At 37.7% G+C, this 13,975-nt stretch overlaps 1 protein-coding gene across 2 annotated transcripts in view; it reads right to left on the bottom strand.

Annotated features, from left to right (window-relative positions):
- The window catches only part of LOC120515570 (zinc finger protein ZFAT-like), a 188,792-nt gene that overhangs the window by 111,365 nt on the left and 63,452 nt on the right, over positions 1–13,975 (bottom strand). The gene's annotated exons all lie outside the window — the stretch shown is intronic.

The following is a 13,975-nucleotide window of genomic DNA, read 5'->3' on the forward strand; positions in this document are numbered from 1 at the left end:
TGACATCCACTCTATTGGGCATTATTGGAAGAGTTTGGAACTATGTGCTTCGGAACGCCAAGTTCACGACAAGGTCTCTCCCGTTCTGATTTATAAACAAGCTTCTATATAATTGATGAGAATCATTTATGCATGCTGTATGTGGAAATATATAGGGTAAGACAAGGATCATAAAGGCAGAAACAGGAAGAAAAAATACTTCGAACACAAAAAGAAATGTCCAGTATAACAGGAACACAAATAAGAGTGAATTGATTTGGGCATGTGGAGCAAAATGTAGGTGATATTGAGTGAAAATGTGTATTTGGTGGTCCACATCAATGATAGACTGGACTGGCCCCATACCACAGATGAACTATATAAGAAGGGGTAGAGCAGTTTCTGTGTTCTTAGGAGAGCGTGCTTCATTAGTGTGAATGGTGACCTCCTGTACAAATTCTCCAACTATGGTATAGCCACTGTGATTTTCTACACTCTGGTGTGCTGGCCCAATAACATCACTTCAAGAGAGGTTCACCAACTCAATAATCTGATTAAAAAGGTAAGCTCAGTTATGGGGCACACTCTGGACCCACCAGAAGTAGCAGTTGACTACAGAATGAAGTCCAAACTGTTGGACATTATGAACAGGGTTGCACACTCTCTTTGTGACAAAAACTATTTATCAAATGTGTCTAGAAAGGCTATTGGGGGATCCTTTATACATATATCAATACATTTTTATGATGTCTCACTTTGACTGTGCCTGCTTTTTTGATCTTTAGCCAAGTCAGAAGTTTTTTTTGTTTTTTTTTTTTTACTAATTATAGTGTGTATTTCAGGGGGATTGATGTTGTTTGTTACAATATTTACTTATTTATTGAACTTCTGTAAAAACCTACATTTTCCTGACTTGGGACAAATAAAGCATTATCTATCTACACTATATAACCAAATGTTTGTGGACACCAAACATCACACCTGCATAAGCTTAGTGGACATCCCATTCCAAAACCGTGGACATTAATACTGAAATGGTTCCCCCTTTGTGACTATAATATCTTCCACTTTTCTGGAGAGGCTTTCCATAAAATTTTAGAGAATCACTATGGGAATTAGAACCCATTCAGTCAAAGGAGCATTTGTGAGTTCAGATGTTGGACAAGAAGACCTGGCTCACAATTCATCCCAAAAGTGTTCAGTAGGGTTGAGATCAGGACTTTATGCAGGCCACCTGAGTTCCTCTTATGTCTTTATGGACCTGGCTTTGTGCACAGGGGCACAGTCATGCTGGAACACAAAACGGCATGCCTCAAACTGCTGCAACAAAATTGGAGGTGCACAATTGTCTAAAATGTCTTTGTATGCTGTAGCAGTTACAGTACCCTTCACTGAAACCAAGGGGCCTAGCCTAAACCCTGAAAAATAGCCCAAGAACATTATCCCACCTCTATCAAACTTTACTGTGGGCACTATACAGTATGGAAGGCAACATTCTCCTGGGATCCGCCAAAACCAGATTCATCTATTAACCTGCCAGATAGTGAAGTGTGATTAATCTGATTCAGTAATTCATCACTGCTTCAGAGTCTAATTATGGCATGCTTTACACCACTTCGGCTGACACCTGGCATTGTGCATTGTCATCTAAGAAGTGTATGCACCTGCACCGCCCATCTAATGAAGTTTCCGATGCACAGTTCTCGTTCTGATGTTGCTTCCAGAGGCAATCTGGAACTCTGTTGTGAGTGGTGCAACAGAAGAAAGACGATTTTTACACGCAACGTGTTTCAGCATTTAGTGGCCCTATTCTATGAGTATGTGTGGTCTACCACTTTGTGGCCAAGCTGTAGTTACTCCTAGACACTTTCAATTCATAATAATAGCACTTACAGTTGACTGGAGAAGATCTAACAAAGACAAAATTTCATTTACTGACTTGTAGCAAAGGTGGCTATGCAAAGATGGCTATGACAGTGCCACATTTAAAATCACTGAGCTCTTCAGTATGACCCATTCTACTGCCAATATTTGCCAATGGAAATTGCATGGCTATGTGTTTGATTTTATGCATCAGTTAACAATGGTTGTGGCTGAAACACATGAACTCAATAATTTGGAAGGGGTGTCCACATACTTTTGGTCATACTGTGTGCTAAGAAGTGCCTTTGAAGATCTTTTCTGCTCTGTGCTTTCAGGCAATTAAATGCTTCCTCCTGACATACTCTTTAAGTTCATTTGAAAATTTCAGAATAATATACATTTATTTTTATATTTTGATATATTGATTGATTGATTGGTTGGTTAATTGCCTGTATTATTTGTCTTGTGAGTCTGTATCCTTGTTTTCTATGTTTCTACTTCTGTATGAATCTAAATTTTCCCTTGGGCTTAATAAAGGTAACCTAATGCAATCCAATACAGTGCATTGTTCTATCTATTTATCTATCTGTCTATCTATATAAATAGAGAAAATTGAAGAAATCCAACCAGGAGGGAGGCTGTACAAAATGCATATGAGAGTGATATTAAATGATTCCAGAAAATTCTGCCTCACCTTTACAAAACCAGTACAAAGTGAAAGAAGTAAGTTTGGAGAACATCCAGGCAAACCTAATAAACCCAGATAATGATTGTTAAAAGGGTTGTTGATGTCTGTAGCTGAGTGTTAGTACAGTTCATATCCTATGAATGAAGGTCACAGAGTATCAAAAGGCAAACAGCATTTTTTAACTTTCTTAACAATATGGAAATTCACTCCTTTTATATAGTACTGATATACAGTATATTCACTTCTCATCTGAAATATTAAATTATACAGTATGTCAGACACAGTAGAGGTTAAATGAATTCATTAAAAATGCACCATTTATCCACTCTCCAATCCTCTCTTTTACTTGTAACGGTCATAGGGTGCGACAGCTGAACTGTATGCGCTGTGATGCTGTAAAGTTCCCCACAGTGCCACTGAATTATGTTATTGCTATAAGACTATTGTATAGATGGGAAAGCTCTCAACCTGGACGTAAGCTGTAAGTGAATAATTTAGTGTTATAAGTGAACACATTATGCAGAGATTTCATTGGCAATATATGTTACAATAAAACCTTACTTTAGAATTTAACTGAAATATTTTAAGTCTGTACATTAATTGTAGGCATTTCAACAGAATGCTACCACAAGTCTTGATCAAATTAAAGCAAAGACATTATACATCTATATCACTGTATCATTCTAGTTTGTAACAAACCAAAGAGTCTATGCTTCTGAACTTTGCATCAGGTCCACTGCTCCATGCTTTTGTAAAAGTTGCAGTCCCTGTATAAAATGATTTTTTTTACTGCAGAAGCTCACTGTAGCAGCCAAGCAGCAGTAGTATTTCAAATCGTGCTTTCGCCTATCTAGGCTCCCATTGTGTTAAGTCAAGTTTATGTTAATGAACCTTAAATTAGGTTACTGGAAAATAATCAAAATCTTGTGTACGCAGAAGAAATTTAAATTAAAAGTGATTAGAAGCAAAAATTAAAAGACAGGTTTAATAGAAGAACAATATTTGCTAAGGTAATTGTTAATTATAATGAGGTATGCTGGGCATGCCTTTTAAAATATTTCATAAAGGCAAGTTAATCTGCAGCGCCAGTAACATTCATAGCTTTATAGTCAGATTGACATGGAAATAAAGTGACCAGTTTACATAGGAAGAAAGAAGCAGTGTCACAAAAATAGAGCTATGCACTAGTTTATTAGATTTTTATTATTAAAAACAGTAGACTAGTGGTTTGCAATGTGGTCTCGGGGCTCCAGGGTTGGAGGTTTGTGCCCTGGGTTGAGTTTATATCTTTTCTGCAGGTTTCCTTGTACATTTCAGAGAGATGTGGATTAGGTTAGCCTAACGGGTGTGCAAGTGAGTATACCTTGTGGAATAGCTACTCACCTTGTATTCAATGCTGCTGGGATAGCCTGGTGCCACCCATATCCCCAAATTAGAACAGTCAAAAAATGAAAGTATTAAAAAAAATCTGCTCAAAACATCTTGATACTATGTCTGATGAAATGTGTTGGGGCTATGCGGCAATTGAGATTTTGTGGGAAGGATGCGGAGCATGCGCTGATAGAGCACTCACCACATGACAAACCACTCAGACTGGGACCCGAGTGTAGTAAAACACAATAAAAATCCTGCCTTGAATTACATTTTGTAAATCTGCCCCAGCACTATGCCTCTCAACAACCTTTAATTTGTGCTAACCTTTAAGGCACAAGGGATAGTCAACTTTTTATTTGGGCTTTAAATGAAAGCTGTTATTAACACATTTTAAATGCATAGGCAGACTTAGGATGTTGGTGTTGTTTTCAAGCTTCATACTCATCACTGAGCTGCAATGCATCATCATCATCCTTCACTTCTGAATGGATGATCTTTCAACAATATTCTCTCCTTTCAAAAAGGCACTGTTCACTCAAAACAGTGAAATGCAACAGACCAAAGTAAAGCAGTTCTGTCAAAGTTATAAAAATGTTATTCAATCTGTCATAAAAACCTAACAGTTTTATTAAGATCAAGAGAAAACTGCTCAGGTAAAAAAACTCCTGGTTTTCTCTTAGTCTCTTATAAGGTAAAAATATGTAATTTTGAAAATTATGCCACAGGTGACACAAGTAACCCGTAAGCATATGGTGACTTCTTACTTACTATATTGGCATGCTGATGAATACTCTAACATTGTAGTTCTCTTCTTTTTCAGGTGGTGACAATAGGATTGTCTTAGTCAAGCTCTTTCCATCTAGACAACACCTAGGAACTAGAAATAAAATATTAAAAGTAATGTTCAGGTCATTCTGTGATATTATGCTCAAGCTTTATAATGCATCAGTGATGCCTCTTCTGGCGTACTATGTGCGGTTTTAGTCTCCAGGCTACAAAAAGGACATAGCAGTGCTAGAAACAAATCCAAGGGTTAGTGACTAGGCTGATTCTAGGGATACGGGGGATGAATTAAGAGGAGACATTATGAGAGCTGAGCCTTTTCAATTTAAGCAAAAAGGAGATTAAGATGAGACATGATTGAAGTGTTTAAAATTATGAGGGGAATTAGTCCAGTGGATTGAGACTGTGACTTTAAAATGAGCTTATCAAGAACACAGGGACACAGTTGGAAAATCATTAAGGGTTCATTTCGCACAAACATTAGGAACTTTTTCTTTACACGGAGAGCCATAGACACATGGAATAAGAGGCGAAGTAGTGAGGAAGACAGTAGTGCTTTAAGGACTTTCGAAACATGACTTGATGTTATTTTAGAAGAATTAAGTGGACAGGACTGGCAAGGACTCTTGACCAATGAATGAGGGAGAAAGGCAGGTCTTAAATTCAAACGTGTGACCCCCGTGTGAGGAGGCTTCCTAATTATGGACTACTTGAATTTTCCGGAGTTATTTATTTAACAATACTTTAGCAAAAATAGATGTGTTTAACACATTCTGAGGATATGACAGGATGATGTGATGTGTGATTAAGCAACACGAGTTACGTGAGATTTTTTCATAGACATTTGTGCGTTTTCGGTCGTTTAGTGCCGACCATCCTTGGGTCCTGTTCTATCAAAAACTTTGTTATGTCCTTTATCCATGAAAACATGAGATTAAAAATGAAAAAATAAGCAATATAAATAAATGCTATTATTATTTCTGCATTAACAGAAAAATATGATAAAATTCAATCTTTCTGGCTGAAACCTAAGATTACAATCAAAAACACATCTATAAAATAATACAAAGGCCTACAGATGTAATGCGATTTACATCTCCAGAAAAACTGATTAGAATAAGAAATAAATCTTAGAATACAAATGTAAAAGAAGAACTGAAAAAGCACCTTAGATATTAATTGAAAAATTGAAAAATTCTACCATGTACAGTATTAGCGATTTCCATTTCAAACAAAAAAGGTTAAGAAAATAAAGCACTTCATGAGCAGCACAGCATGATATGAGATGAAAAGAACAAAGGATTCTCTGTGAAATAGTAACAAAATGCTGTAACACCCCAAGAGCATTAGTTTTATACAGATTTTTTAACTTGCCCGAAGGGTAGTTTGCATTGCATATTTAAATATAGTTAAAGGGAAAACTCAAGATATGTTGCATTGAATAATGTTTATATTTAGCTAGACCTATGCCCTCATACATGCTCTTCACAGACTAAATATAGATATGGAAACCTGTTTCCCCTCTTATAACTGTAACCTTGACATGATGAGATGGCATGCATACCCAAGGGATCTTTTTACCTATGCTTCTAGCTCACTTGACAAATTGGCCTAACAGAAGAGTACATGCAAAGAACAACTGACATAATTTCACATAAAAGCAAACAGAATATATCTGAGGACATTTATACCAAGACAAACCGTGAATTCCAAGCTTGGAAATGGTGCCTACATGCAAGTCCTTGGTGCTTGTTAACCCACATAGGCAGGTAACAATCACCATGAAAAAAACATATGGAGCTGCTATGTAAAGTCACAGCACAAAAGGCAAAAGGATGGCAGTCAAGTGCAATGCCAGAGACGAAATAAGCGGATGCAGATAGACTAAACTGTGCCCAAATACTTTGTGTCATATTAGTAGAAGGAAAAAACCTGGAGTATGAAAAAATGGTTGAAAAGTGCTAGCCAGTTATTGTGAAATCCAACACTTGGCACTAAAGCTAATATTCTTGATGGAGAGTCATCACTGCTCTATTCTGACATTGCACCTGAGGAGAAGCAGTAGACAGATATAGGTATACTGCAACTGCATAAAACAACAGTAGCTTGGTTTAGTTTAAATTTGTGTGACAGAGGAGAAAAAAAAAAACACTGATTATTTATTTATTTATTTATTTACTTTGTGCCCTCCCCCACCATATCTTATCGTCTATGGGGGAGGAGTGAAAACTTTACATTCATCAAAAAACTTCAATCTCCGGTTTTGGACGGATCTCAGTGTTTTAGGGTCCCCTGATACCCAAAGCCTCGATATCTTGATGATGGGTGTGTGTGTGTTTGTGACAGTTTCTGGCGGATAGGTCTAGAGCTAAAACGGCTGGACGGAAGAATACCAAACTCGAAGCTTAAGCCTGTTATGAGATGATGATGTGCTGATTAGTTTTGGAGCCAAATCACACAAGAGAAAGAGGTACTCGAGAGGCTCTCATCAATTGCTATTATAATGACCGATTTTATGATCAGAAAGATTAATAATAATTACTGAAATGTTCTAGAAATGTTCCTAGCGCGCAAAAACTATGGACACTCACGTCCAAATTTTTTTTTTGTAAATGTGTGCCTTATCTATATACAGAGTGCCCACAACAACACTCCTTGATTTTAAATGGTTACAAAATCAAAACTTATTGGAATATGTTTATAAATAATATGACAGAAAATACATTAATTCAAAACATGTTTTCTTTTCCTCGCAGATTCTGCTGTGCACTCCTTATACTGCTAGCAGACCGTGAAATTCAGGATGGCGCTCACCCGACAGCAACACAGCTGTTGTGTGTTGGAATTTCATACAACAAAAAGTGTTGCAACTGTGCAGCGCGCTTTCAGATGCAAATTTCATGTGAATCCGCCTACTAACAAGTCCATTTTGTTCCTTGGGGTATATGTGAAAGACAGAGTGTACGTACCTCCACTGCGGACCGTGAAATTCAGGATGGCGCTCACCCGACAGCAACACAGCTGTTGTGTGTTGGAATTTCATACAACAAAAAGTGTTGCGACTGTGCAGCGTGCTTTCAGATGCAAATTTCATGTGAATCCGCCTACTAACAAGTCCATTTTGTTCCTTTAGGGGTACATGAAAGACAGAGTATACTCCATTACCTGTAACTATAGATGATCTGCAAGAACGCTTCACTGAAGCTATAAACACGATCACGCCGGATATGCTTTGGAGAGTCTGGTCTGAGCTCGATTATTGCATCAATGTTTGCACAGTAACAGATGGGGCGCAACGCTGAGTGTATGTAATCAACAGATACCATGTGAAACTTTATGAGTTGATGGAACTGCAGCCTCAAAGGTGAAAGAATATTCCAATAAATTTAGATTTTGTTACCATTTAAAATCAAGGAGTGTTTTTGTGGGCACCCTGTATATAAAAGTCACTGTATGTGTGTGTGTATGTATGTTACAGCATCACTTCCGAATGGCTGGAGCAATTTTCATGAAACTTGGTACAAATGTTTCTCATTGGTCGACTAAAAATACTATAGGGTGAAATCAATCCTAACCCATAACCTTCTCAGTAGGGTGGGGGTGATCTTGCTGTCTTGTATACATGTTATCATCCAATTGACACTCGGAATGCTGCGGTGGGCTGGCGCCCTGCCCAGGGTTTGTTTCCTGCCTTGCGCCCTGTGTTGGCTGGGATTGGCTTCAGCAGACCCCCATGACCCTGTAGTTAGAATATAGCGGGTTGAATAATGGATGAATGGACGACACCCGGAACAACCACCAGAGGGCGCCTTTTTAATTATATTTTTCTCAAAAAATTAAAAAAAAAAACACTTTATTTCCTCCCGGGCAACGCCGGGTATTTCAGATAGTTTTTAATAATGTTATAAAAAAGAGCATACCATGGATAACAATCAATTGTGGACTGTATGTGCAAAGTATGGTTAAGTTCATCGTCAAAATTAATACACTGCTGCAAATGATCTGAATAATTTCTATGGAATGTCTGAAACCAGTGATTTTATTTTAGCACGGGCAAAGGCTATAAACAAAGAAAGAGAGAATGAATTAAATGTTGACACCATTAGATTATAACTTAAATATGTAAAATCAGGCAAAGTTGATAATTGAGGAAGAAACACTTGTAAAAATGTACAAGCATGTGATGACCAGTTAGGGCATCAATTTTAAAAAACTGTTTCCATTCACAGATAGCGGAGTAGTTCCTAGTCTTAGAATAAAAACAAGTGACTGTTTTAGGGCTAAAAAATATTTGAAAAAAATAGGATTAAAGCCCTTTCTCTAGTTACTGTAACCTCGGTGCCAATTAAGAGTTTTAAGTAGATTATATTCGATCATGTTTCTTACAAGTTATGTCCAATGTATATCTAACAAGTATACCTAGTGAGCAACACTAGCTGTTGAAAATGAACAGTTGGCCATGCTACATAATATTTTTAATTATCTGGAACACGCTCAAAATGTAGTGAGAATTTTGTTAATAAATTTTACTTGTACATTATAAATTATTCAGCCAATGTCTGTTAATCAAGAAGATGATAGAACTTATCTTAATTCAAAACTTTGACTGCATCCATACTACTACATTTCTGTTTAAAAACGCAGACATTAGTCTCCATTTTCGCTTTTCATCCACACCACTCTGCCATTTTTAACCCCTAAAAATGGAGACTTTTGAAGACACTCTCTAGTGCTCTACAGTTCTGGAATCATCAGCTCAGCATTGCATTGTGAATGATAGAAGAGTTTTGAAAACGCAGACTCTAATCTCACTTTGATTGGTTTATGCTTATTATGTAGCCCTTCCCTGATTGGATCCTGCTCATTACATTATCTCACTTCCTGATTGTTTGCCCTTCACGGAAGAAAACCACATTACAACATAATGGTCACAGAGACCACTGCTTTCCATGGTGCTTTTTGCTTTGCTTACCTGTATGCATCTAAATTGCATTTTTTACAATTTCAATGCTACATACATGACTGGCAGTGTTACCGTTTCATCAAGGATTTTTCCACCCAGGCACGCATGCCCATTGTAGGTGAACACTAGGTCATATGCATTTTCGAACGTTTGATTGTAGGCAGGAATAATTTTGTAAACAATGTGAAAACATTACATTGGATGGACATCTCTATTTAAATTTAAATAAAAATTTAGTAGTGTGGACATAACCTTATTCTGTGTCTGTTCAATAATCTTTTGAACTGCAAAGAAGTAAAAATAACTGCACTCTGTCATAGTTAAAAACTAATAAAACGGAAAACCCTCAGGTTTGTATTTAAAATATTCAAATAATGGTGAATCAGCATATCTTTTTTAAACATGCTGATGACAAAACACTGGAGGATATTTTTGTTTTATGAAATGTGAGGTAAATGTGAAAAAAGAAAAGGACTTAAGAAAGAAAAAGACACCAGTCTCATCTGCTTAAATAAATGGAGAATTAATTGAGTAAATCACAACCTACTAATATTTAAGAATCTAGATTGATGATAAAGATACATGCAGACTTTGTCCCTAAAAAGCTTAATCAAATCCTTAATGATCCTACTTATCCTCTCCCATTTAAAATTCAGTTTTAGCAGTTTAATTGCAGAATAATAACAATCAGGAAGGTACAAATGATCTCTTATATCTCAATTAGGCTATATAACAGCAGAGAAGCTGAAACAAGAATGATAAAAGATAACAAGACTGAATGAAATTTACATGCACATGTGAAGAATTTTGGGATTTTTCCTGTGGCTTAGTGTATATGTTTTTACTTCTTTCTTTTTTTTATTCTGTTCTACTTTTTGTCATTTACTTGCAACTCTTACAACAAATTAAAACTCCAACTGAGAGATAATAAAGTTTACCTTGATAAGGATTTATAGTACTATAACATCTTAGGCACAGTAGATTAGGTATTCAGTAGACAGTAAAGTTTTGTAGGCTCATAGTGTCACTAAAACAGAGAGTACATTATGTCACTGGTAAAGATCAAGAAAAATGTACAAATTATCTGCAGGGGTGGTTAACATTTATATATTCACATGAAACATCACATTATATCTATATACAGTATATAATTCACTAAGATGACAGAACAAGCAAGACAACCATGGGATACGCACGGCAAAGCCACACCCACCAGAACAAGCAAGCCAACCATGGGAAACGCATGGCATAGCCACGCCCGTCAACTCACAGAGACCCACCCACTAATTCACTAAAAGCCATAAGCCGAGAGAACAAGCAAGATAACCATGGGATACACACGCTGACTGTTACTAGCATTCACCGCAATGTACTGGAGTGCAAAACCATCGCAGCTTTTAACTCACAAACTGCAACAATTCACCAAACACTGCCACCCTATCTCTCGAGGCATTCACACTGCCGGAAGACAACCATGGGATACACAAGAAATAGCCCCGTCCGTCAACTCGCAAAGCCCCGCCCACCAACTAGCTAACTACAGTTATAGGATACGACAACTCACAGAGAAATGCCCACCAACTCTATGAGGATGGGACGAGAACGCCTGCCTGCCTGCCCACCCGCCTGACTGTTACCAGCGTTCACCACAATGTACTGGAGTGTTAAACCATCACAACAGCAACAATTCACCAAACACCACCTCAGTCGCTTTCTATAGCTAAGAAGATATATAGATACTCATTCAACACAAACATTTATATGCAAAATTTCTGACAAACACTTTCACGCACGCAGATATCTTTCTAACCATCTCAAAACGCATTCCCTGACGAATTTCTTTCCGTGTCAACACTGCTCCAAAACCTTCACACGCCAGAAATATCTCAAAGCATATTTAAACACACACTCCGCTAAACAAACGCATTTCAAACAGGTGTTTCAATGCACCATTTGTTCCAAAACGTTTAGAGTGCGGAGATATCTCAACACACATTTAAAAACACACTCTACTGACTTACAAACTCATTCTAAATCCTTTCAGTGTCAACAATGCACTAAATCGTTCAACACATTTCTTTTTGACAAACATACGGAAAAAACATCAGTTTTCAGCAGCTGTCGGTATGTGCACACGGAGTACACACCCACGTCCTAGCCACACTGATGTGACGTCACCTGCCCACTCTCCTCTTCCTGAAAAACATTTAAAGACGCATTTCACACCGGAATTTCAGTGCAACATTTGCTCAAAAACATTCACGCTCCAGAAACATCTCAAAGCACATTTAAACAAACACACCACTGAACGGACACATTCCACACAGGACTTTCAATGCACCATTTGTTACAAAAGCTTCCGACTGCACAGATATCTCAATGCACATTTAAAAAAACACACCACTGAAAGAATGATGCAACGTGAACATTGCCAGCAATGCTTCAAAACACCTCGCGTTCTCAAGAAACACTTACTAACTCATTCCACTCACACCTTCACTTGCACATTTTGTAACAAAGACTTCACAGGTGAGATTGATCTCCTCAGCCATGTACAAATCCATTCAACACAAACATTTATATGCAAAATTTGCGACAAACACTTTCACACACACAGATATCTTTCAACCATCTGGACACGGACCGTATTCTTTCATTTATCACCAAGTCTCTCCTTTATATACCAATCCTAACACATCACCACGATACAGTCAGCTATATATCTTCGATTCTGCTGAGGCTACCACTCATCGTTTGCACTCCAGAGTCCCATCTTTTCAATCACTTACAATTGTATCCTCAAACCCACCCCATTTGGATAACTGTGTCTTTCCGGAAGTATTCAGCCATCAATAAATAATTATACAGTGTATATTACACCGCAGGTTGGCTAGTACACTATATTTGGCCAATACCTTGTGAACCCTTAACCATCATACCTATATCAGCTTGTTGGACTTCACACTCCAAAGCCATGGGCATTACTATGGTGTTGGCCTTTCCGTTCCTACTATAACAACCTTTACTTTTCTAAGTAGACTCTCTACAAGATTTTAGAATGTGTTGTGGGAATTTATGCCCATTCAGCCAAAAGAGCATTGGAGGTTGGGTATTGCTACTTAACGAGAAGACCCGGTTCTCAATTGGTGTTCTAATTCATCCCAAAGGTGTTCAAAAGAGTTAACGTTTAGGGCTCTTTGCAGACCACTTCAGCTCCTCCTTGTCTTTATGTACCTGGCTTTGAGCACAGTCATGCTGGAACAAAAAAGGGCCTTCCTCAAACTGTTCCTACAAAATTGGTAGCACACACATGTCTGAAATGACTCTGTAAGCTGTATGAGTAACAGTACCCTTCATTAGAATCAAGAGACTTAGCCTAAACCCTGAAAAACAGCCACAGACCATTACCTATCCTCCACTAAACTTCACAGTATGCAGTATGCAAACTGGAATGTAGCGTTCTCCTGACATTTGACATGATTCATTACTCCAGAGAACATATTCCCACAAGCCAGGGATATAATATACAGTATCTTGTTCAAGAATCACATCTGACCCAGCAAGACTACTGCTCCAGAGTCCAATGGTGGTGTGTTTACTCCATTCCAGCTGACGCTTTGCATTGTGTATAGCGATCTTTGGCTTATGTGCTGCTGGGCCATGAAAAAACATTCATTTAGTGAAGCTCCCGATTCACTATTATTGTGCTGAGGTTGCTTACGGAGATAGTATGAAACTATGTTATGAATGATACAACAGAGGACAGATGATTTTTGTGGGTCATGCACTTCAGCACTTGGTAGGCCATGTAAACCCACAGAGCAGGGTCACCATTTTGTGGCTGAGCTGTTGTTAATCTGAGATGTTTCAGTTTCACAACAACAGCACTTACAGTTGACTAGGTCAGAGCCAGCAGAGCAGAAACGTCACATTTGCCACAAGTCAGTACAGGACATCTGATGCATGTTTAATGCCACTGGGTTCTTAAGTATGACCCACTCCAATGTGAGAATTTGTTAATTGAAATTGCATGAACTTGTATTTAATTTTGTGCACCTGTTAACAGTGAAACATCTACTTGCCATACAATGTTTCTGATTATGGTAGACATAATGAGCTAGAAATTTAAGTTATAGAATTTTTAAAAAAGGGCCAGCCTGTCGTGGCTCTGTAATCTTGGCTAAAAAGAATGAATAATTTAAAGTTTATTATTCAGGAATTACCTTTAACTTATGCCAGATTTTCAAAGGTAAATAAAACAACATCTATATCTTTGATTTAAAGGTTGGCACCATTTACTGTAATAAAATGCTTAAATATTGTAG

Source organism: Polypterus senegalus, chromosome 15 (genome assembly GCF_016835505.1).
Source record: "Polypterus senegalus isolate Bchr_013 chromosome 15, ASM1683550v1, whole genome shotgun sequence".
Lineage (NCBI taxonomy): Eukaryota > Metazoa > Chordata > Cladistia > Polypteriformes > Polypteridae > Polypterus > Polypterus senegalus.